This window comes from Hipposideros armiger, unplaced genomic scaffold, assembly GCF_001890085.2.
Source record: "Hipposideros armiger isolate ML-2016 unplaced genomic scaffold, ASM189008v1 scaffold_251, whole genome shotgun sequence".
Taxonomy (NCBI): domain Eukaryota; kingdom Metazoa; phylum Chordata; class Mammalia; order Chiroptera; family Hipposideridae; genus Hipposideros; species Hipposideros armiger.
This window is the reverse complement of record NW_017731601.1, coordinates 45,616-53,433: the sequence shown is the minus strand read 5'-3', so window position 1 is coordinate 53,433 and position 7,818 is coordinate 45,616.

The window sequence follows — 7,818 nt, the reverse complement described above, 5'->3', positions numbered from 1 at the left end:
TGATTTATTGCATATTTTAGTATAAATTCTAGAAACATGACTGCTGTTGCTGTGCTTTACAGTTGGGCAAACTAAAGATAACAGAGGTACACATTATGCAGTTATTGTATCAGTTTTACAAGATTCTTTTATAATTCCTTATTTAGAAGATTTAGAAGCTAATGATGTACTGTACTAAAATTGCTTCCCTTTTTTCATCATAGAAGGACATACTAAAAATAATTAGGATTACATTGTAATTCAGTTGTAATATGCATTTCAACTTAACTGACATTTATTTTTTGTTCCTGAATTGTATTGGGTTGTTGGAAAAGTCATGACATATTTTTTTCTACGTTTTTCGTTGCAAAAATGCATCATAACTTTTTCAATAACTCAATACATACAGTTATTAGGGGAAACAGGTTAAGAAATTTAGCACGTTCTGTGTTTTAGGAACTGAATACTATTGCCTCAGTTATGATGTTTATCTACAGGGTATTTAGTAATATTCTTTTTTTTTAATTTTTTTTAACTTTTTTTTTTTTTTTTAGTGATATTCTTAATAGGGTCATTATGTATCCTGGGAATTCATCTGTCTGTTTTTCGATGCATTTCTGACAAGACTGTCCAGAAAGCAGAGTTAATTAATTTACTCCATCAGTTATGAGTTTTTCATGGCAAAGCACAGAATCCCAACTCAACCTGCTTTTAAGAAGTAAAATAATTTACTGTCTTGGACAACTCAAAAGTGCAGGGTTGTTTTCACTTCAGGAACAGCTGGACCCAGGGACCGAGAACATTTCATTAGGAATCAATCATTCTACATCTCACGTCTCTGCTTACTTGTCTTTGGCATGGTTCCTAGGCAGGCTCTTTGCAAGTGTTGGCATTTTGGCAATTTCATTGGAAAAAACCGAACTTCTTTCCAAATAGTTCAAATAATATAAGGTTCTTCTTGGCTTGCTTGAGTCATACCTATCCCTGGATTGATTGATCACTGCAGCTGACCACTTGGTGCTCTAATGAGCCAGGCCTGCGTTATGGGCTCTAGAAATTTGGATGTGACTCCCATCCTGCAAGTACCCATGAACTGAGAGTGAAGAAGGCGCATGCAGCAGAGGAACATCATGGAAACTTCACCAGAAGAAAGGTGGATAAATGTTTGACAGCCTAAAAACATTCATGTTCACATAATTTAATAACAACAACCATTATAATCTTTATGCTGCTGAAACACTGCCTCTGTAATGTATATTTGCCACTATACACTGGTGACATTATAAGTTAACTTGCACACATTCCCATTGAATAATAAATTTTATAAGGAATGTGTTTTTCTACATAAATATATCTTGTGTTCAATGTGAGTTATATTTACATCTTAGAAAAGAAGCCCTCTGTGTAACTGGAATCAGCAATTTTAATTCTCTCAGTATGCAGGTAGAATAAGGACTGTATATTTTGAAGACTTATATAATACATTAATTTCTATAATAAATGGAAATAAAGATAAAAAGAATAGCCACTCTAGGATTAATAGTGAATCACATAATGAGAAAGTTAGCACACTGCACCTAAACACTAGAAACATATATTTTTTAAGAAGTCAACGCCTTTCCTGCCACAAAAACAAGTTATGGCTACGCTAATCTTAAAAAAGCAGCAAGAAAGGTGCTCATATTCTTAAATATAAGGAGTGTTACAACCTAAAATTGATTCTTATTAATAAATTTTCAATGATATTCTTACATCCTAGTTTAGAAATAATGTTCTTTTCGTTTTTCAAATAAATGTTGATGTTTGGTCTCAGCTCCAGAAGGGATTTACCAGTAAAATATAGTATTTTATTTTTTAATCATTATGTGCTAGCTACCCTAGCATTAGGTAAAAAAGTGAACCTGAGATAAATACAGTAAACTTGGTTTTTACATTTCTCACTGTCCACTATTATTTATCAAGACAAAGGGCACTGAAAATGTGGTGCAATTTAAAATATACAATAGTAGGTGTGTACAAAGTATTGAGTGAATATATATGAGGAAGTAAATTATTTTATATTTGGGTAGGTAGAAGAAACAATATGGAGAAGCAACATTTAAAGAATTTTTTGATAATACAAATGGAAATATGTGAAGTGAAGACAGGCAGAGAGCTTTGTGTGATGGAGGGACATTGTGAAAGACTGCGTGGAGTTATGGAGGGATAGGCATTTCAGTAGGCTGATTTATTTAGTGTCCATAGTATATGAAGGACTCACATGAAATTTCTGGAAAGGGAAGCTGGTGCTGCCATTGATATATAACTGTCTAAAACGCTTGGATTTTATGCTGTAGACCCATGATCCTGAAATATTTTGGCCTCAGGAACTCTTTACATTCTTAAAAAAAATCTGACTGCAAAAAACTTTAGTTTAGTTGGATAATTTAGGTAGATAGTCTCCATAGTAGAAATTAAAATTGTGAAAATGTTAAAATATGTATTTAATATTATGTAACTGAGTCTTGCAGATCTTCCATGTATAGACAGATTTCAATTGAGAGCAAAAAATGACATTCATTAATGATCTTTTCTGTAAAGCCTTTAAGTGTTTAGAAGCCATGGAAGATACAAGCTTCCAAAACTCGAATTTTCACTTAAAAGCATGTATTTTAACATTGATATCAGATACTGTCATTGTTTTCTTGGAGAGACTATCTTTGTTCATTTTTGAGAAAATGGCTGCCAAATCCCCAAGTCTGCATAGTTTAGCTGTCTGTTGTTCTTTTAAATAAAAATGGTGTTGAATGAAAATGCAAGTAGTTCAGCTCAGACTCCCAAAAAACACTCATGCGTTTTCCTCAAGAAACCTGTTATGTGGTATGCAGCAGCAGGTCTTTATGTTTATTTCTGTTTTTTTTCACACAGTCTAATGAGAAGAGATACTGTTCAAAGTCAAGTTTTAATGCTATTAATATTTTGTACTGCTTTATCAAGGGCATTCTTAAATGAATCTATGCCACCGTCACTTTAAAAAAACAAATAAATCAGAGAGTGTGGCAGTGAAAAATATAGTGATTCCTAGAACACAATGATACCAATGTCTTGATTCATGCCAAGGTACATGCAATTTTACCCTCTGTTACTTTTACGACAGTAGTGCGAAGGTCAGCACAATGAAAGGGGATGACAATTTTTAATATTATCAAGACATTTTTAACCTAACAGATGCCCTGTGTCTTAGGGCTCCCCATGTCTTTGGAGCCTGCCTTGAGACCTGCTGTCATAGGTATTGAGAAATAAAAGGAAATTCAAAGTTGACATTTTAAAATTCCAAATATCTTCAAGGAATGGTGTATAGATAGGCTTTAAAATTCTTGCTGAATATGATAACTTGACCATGTTTGTGTTCCAGAAATTTAGCTGATTTCATAAAGAATAGAGAGGGTTGGAGAGGCAAGTTCCAGAATTTTCAGCAGGACATTATTCAATAGCCCAGCTAGGAAGCAAGAGGGGACTGAAATGGGTAACAATGATGATGGGGAAAAAAAAGCAAGGCGTATGATGATTTTAGGAGTTAATGAAGATTGATAACTGATTTTATTAAGGGATTAAGCCAAAATGCAATGCTCATTAATGCTTCCGATATCACATTGGGTTGATCAAGTTAGTAATGAGGCTATTACTTGAGATGGAGCTGGCTGACCAAATGTGTATTCAGATGCATTCAAGACAATATATCACCATGCATTTTATATGCTTTTTAAATATGTTAGTATTACTGTACTTATAAAAATAATAATTAAAAATGAAATATGCTTGGAAAAGTAAAGTGTGCTATAGACACTGACTCATATCAGCGATACAAGTGAACTCATGGGAAGCTATGAGAATACTGCTCTAGTTGTGTATTTGATAGAGCCAGGACCTGAAGCCTGCATCTGTGTTCAGTATCCAACACAGGGTTTGATATACTCACAGAGTCAGTGATTAAAAATGAATGGATGAACCAATCAATGAATCAATGAAAATCATTAAGGGGAAGCCAAGAACAAAAATCTAGGGACAATAACATTCTGGGGATGGCAGAGCAAGTATATGACATATGGCAATAGTACTAACCCAGGGATTGACTGAATAATTTGAAAGTCTCTTAAAAACTTGATCCTGAGAAATAATGACTAATTTAATACATAATAAAGGCAGCATTACAAATGAGTGAAGGGATACTTTATATGCTAATGTTCAGACAGTTAACTAGAATTTAAAATATTTAGTCACACACAAGATAAAAAATAAATAGCAGAGTATTACTATTAACATCAAACTACCAGGAAACATTTATGTATAGCTAAATGAGGAGATTCTAAGCATGAAACCAATGGAAAAAGCGCATAGGAAAATGACGATACATTTTACAAAATTAAAATATGCAGATGTTAGCAACAAAAAAGAGAAAACATCTGTTTTCTTAATCTAGATATAAGATATAATAAAATATATGTCTATGTATAATTTTCTCCTTACCTACTGCTACCTTTAGGCTCAGCACCCTACAAAGAGTAAAAGAACTAAGAATGTGCTATAAGAAAAATATTATTCCTAGTTGGCACAATGCAAAGTACCATTTATTTATTGTATGTTTAATCAAAGTCATATTCTGTGCTAAACTCTTCACATTAATTTCTCATTAAATATTGCTTTGCAGATATTAAAAACATAAAGAGATATTTTCCTAGTAAGATTCAGAATGAAACCCTTGTTAATGAAAATATTTGAATGAAAGATTTTTCCCGTCAAGTTGAAAATTTTTGAAAATAGACACTACTCAATGTAAATGGGGTGAAAAATATTCTAGGGGCCAGCCAGCCGAGTGGCTCAGTTGGTTAAGAGCTTGCTCAAGAGTTTGAGCTCTGAGTAACAGTGGTTTGATTCCTGGTCCAAGCTGAGCTGCTGCTGAGCTGCCGACAGGTGGCAGCATGGCTCAGTTTAAAACAAAACAAAAAAACAAATATTCTAATTCACTTCTATTATGAATGTAAATTAGTGTACTTTTTCTTTATTTTTAATTATTTTTGTTTTGTCTAAATAAGTAATGACTATTAATAATTATAATAATATAAATGACTGATCAGAGACATAACAGGAGAATGGATAAAATTAGTTTTTAGGAAGAAAATTGAAAATGCATATTCAAAAAGCACATGTAGTCAGTCAACATTGTCAAATCCTTTGTGTGTGTGGAGAGGGTGGGATTCAATCCCCAAATAAGTGGTTATTAGTGACATTTTCAGGGCAATTTCCAGATTACCAGTTGTTTCAGTATATGCAGTAATAGAATAGAGTGTGAAGAAGAGAGAGGCAGGGGGAGGGGAGCATGTGGGGTGGGAAAGTGAGAGGGGAGAGGCAGATGGGGGTAGAAAGAAAGCCAGATATTGAGAGAGAGGGAATTAACACAAGCAATAAATAATGAACACCTTTCTCACTTAGATAATTTTCCTGACGGTCTCTTGCAATAGAAAATTGGAGGACATTTCTCTGTAATATTCAACCATCTCCCTGTCCATAACTTACCCCCCTTCAGTCATTAGCCATATTAATTTTCCTTCTGAGTAATTTTGGTATCATTATATTTGTGCCTAATTTCACATCAGTGTTCATAATTGAATGCTTAATATTTTTTTCTGAGTATGTATTTGTTAAAATAATGGGTGTGATGTGCCTAATGAATGATAATTGAAGAAATGATAATATTTGTCCAACAGACATAAAAGTATATAATTTGAGTGCCTCAAATGCATTCCTTGTAATATAGTAAACTGTAATGTGACCAGATACCTCTGTCCAGTGGTGTTGAATTTTCACAGTCTTCCAATTTTTCCTCATCTTTCCTCTACTATTTTTACCTTCTTCCCTTACTAACTTTACAATGGGAAAGTCATAAACCTAACATATTTGTTAGTAGTAAGGACATTAACAGGGAAGTGATTCTATAAAGGGATAATAAAATAACTATAGTTCTAGCAATTCATCAAGTAAAATAAGAAAGTTTTCTACAGGTAATTAAGAATGATCAGCTGGATTCTTCCATCTGTTCTGGGAGCATGAATTCCCCTGCTCTCCAGGAAATGGTTGTTTTGCTTTTACCCCTCAAGGAGCCTGCATTTTATTCAATGAAAGGCACAGTTAACAGTGTAATTTGGGAAGCTCTGATAAGTTTCGTCTATTCATCTTCAGTCACTCTTATTCTGTTCAGAAGTAATTAAGTGACTGCTTGTATCGGCACTTAATTATCTTGTGTAATGAATAGATACACAATAATAGTTTGTCACAAAATGGACATATGTCCAGTTTTCTCATTTTTAATATCACAAAACTATTATAAGTCATCATCGTATTTCTCCTACTGAACTGTCCAATTTATCCCTTACAGTCTCATATCTAGATGATAACAGGTGAAAATCTCTGTAAACATCGGTTTTTCAATGAGTGCTTAAACACCAAAAGTGCAATCTATGAAAAAAAATGATAAATTGGACTTCATTAATTGTGACAAATATACCATCCTACCGTAACACATTAATAATAGGGGAAATTGAGTGTGAGGTATATGGGAACTCTCTATTTCACATTTTCCTGTAAATCTAAAAGTATTCTAAAATAAAACATTTATTTTAAAGAAAGTCCGAGCAATATTTTAAGATGTAAAACAGTTTGATGTCATTCTTTATTGAAAGCGTTCCTGGCACTATGTTTAAAATGGAACGTCCCTTAATATGATTTGGGAGATCCTCTAATAATGTTTGAAACACCCCCACTGATAGAGTCCTGATCTCTCTCTCCAGCCTCTGCTGAACCAACTCACTGACTCTGTGTACACTGTGACACTGCTTCCTTTTTCTTCAGTCCCTCACTTTCTAGCTGATTCCTTCGCTGGGATGTAAGTGGAAGTGATATATGACATTTCTAGGCCTAGCCAATAGTGCTTCCCAGTGCTTCTTCGCTCCATTTCTGCCTTCTGGCTGAATGGAATGAAAATGGCAATGACGATATTGCAAACCATCAGTTGAAGATGGTAGTGTCTTCATCCGCTGAGTGCCTGAATAACTGTGTGAAGGAGAGCTTTGAATGACCTGAAGTGTTACTTTGGCAAGAACAGTTTCTTGTACTCTTACGTCAATAAATGTTGGGATTCTATTTGTTATTGTAGTTTAGGCTCCCAGAACTCACAGCAAATTGTAGTGGAAGATTTAATGACATAATAAGTATGAAGTTCATGGAACAAACACTGGAACATGGTCAGCACTATATAATTCATAGCTCTTATTGTGATTTTTAAAAAGGGTACTTACATGATTTTACCTGGTAGAGTTTTCTGTATTGCACTTGCATTTATCTGCTAAGTCTAAAGGTTAAAACCTGATATATTTATATTTTAGACTTGGCTGCAAAGCCTGTATCTGACGTACCTTCTAATTTTCTACAATATCTATTCTTCATGCCTTTTATGTAGTAAGGTGCTTAACACATGCATGGAGCTAAGATATTGTCCATTGATGTTATCAAAATTGGAATGTGTCTCCAGTTATATGTACATTATTTACAACAATTATTTTCTTGAACATGACCCCATTTATTTATGCATGGTTTAAAATCACACTATTCATAAATTGTGAACATTTATATGATTTTAAGGTATTTTTCCTGTATATTTGTGGACTCTCCAAAGTTTGGAGAGCAGAATGGGACACTGTATTTGTTCAGGCATCAGGTTTTCCAAATTTATGAAACTGATACATTGATTCTTAAACAGGATAGGCATAGAGTTAAAGATGAAGCTATCCATCTGTGAGTTGACAT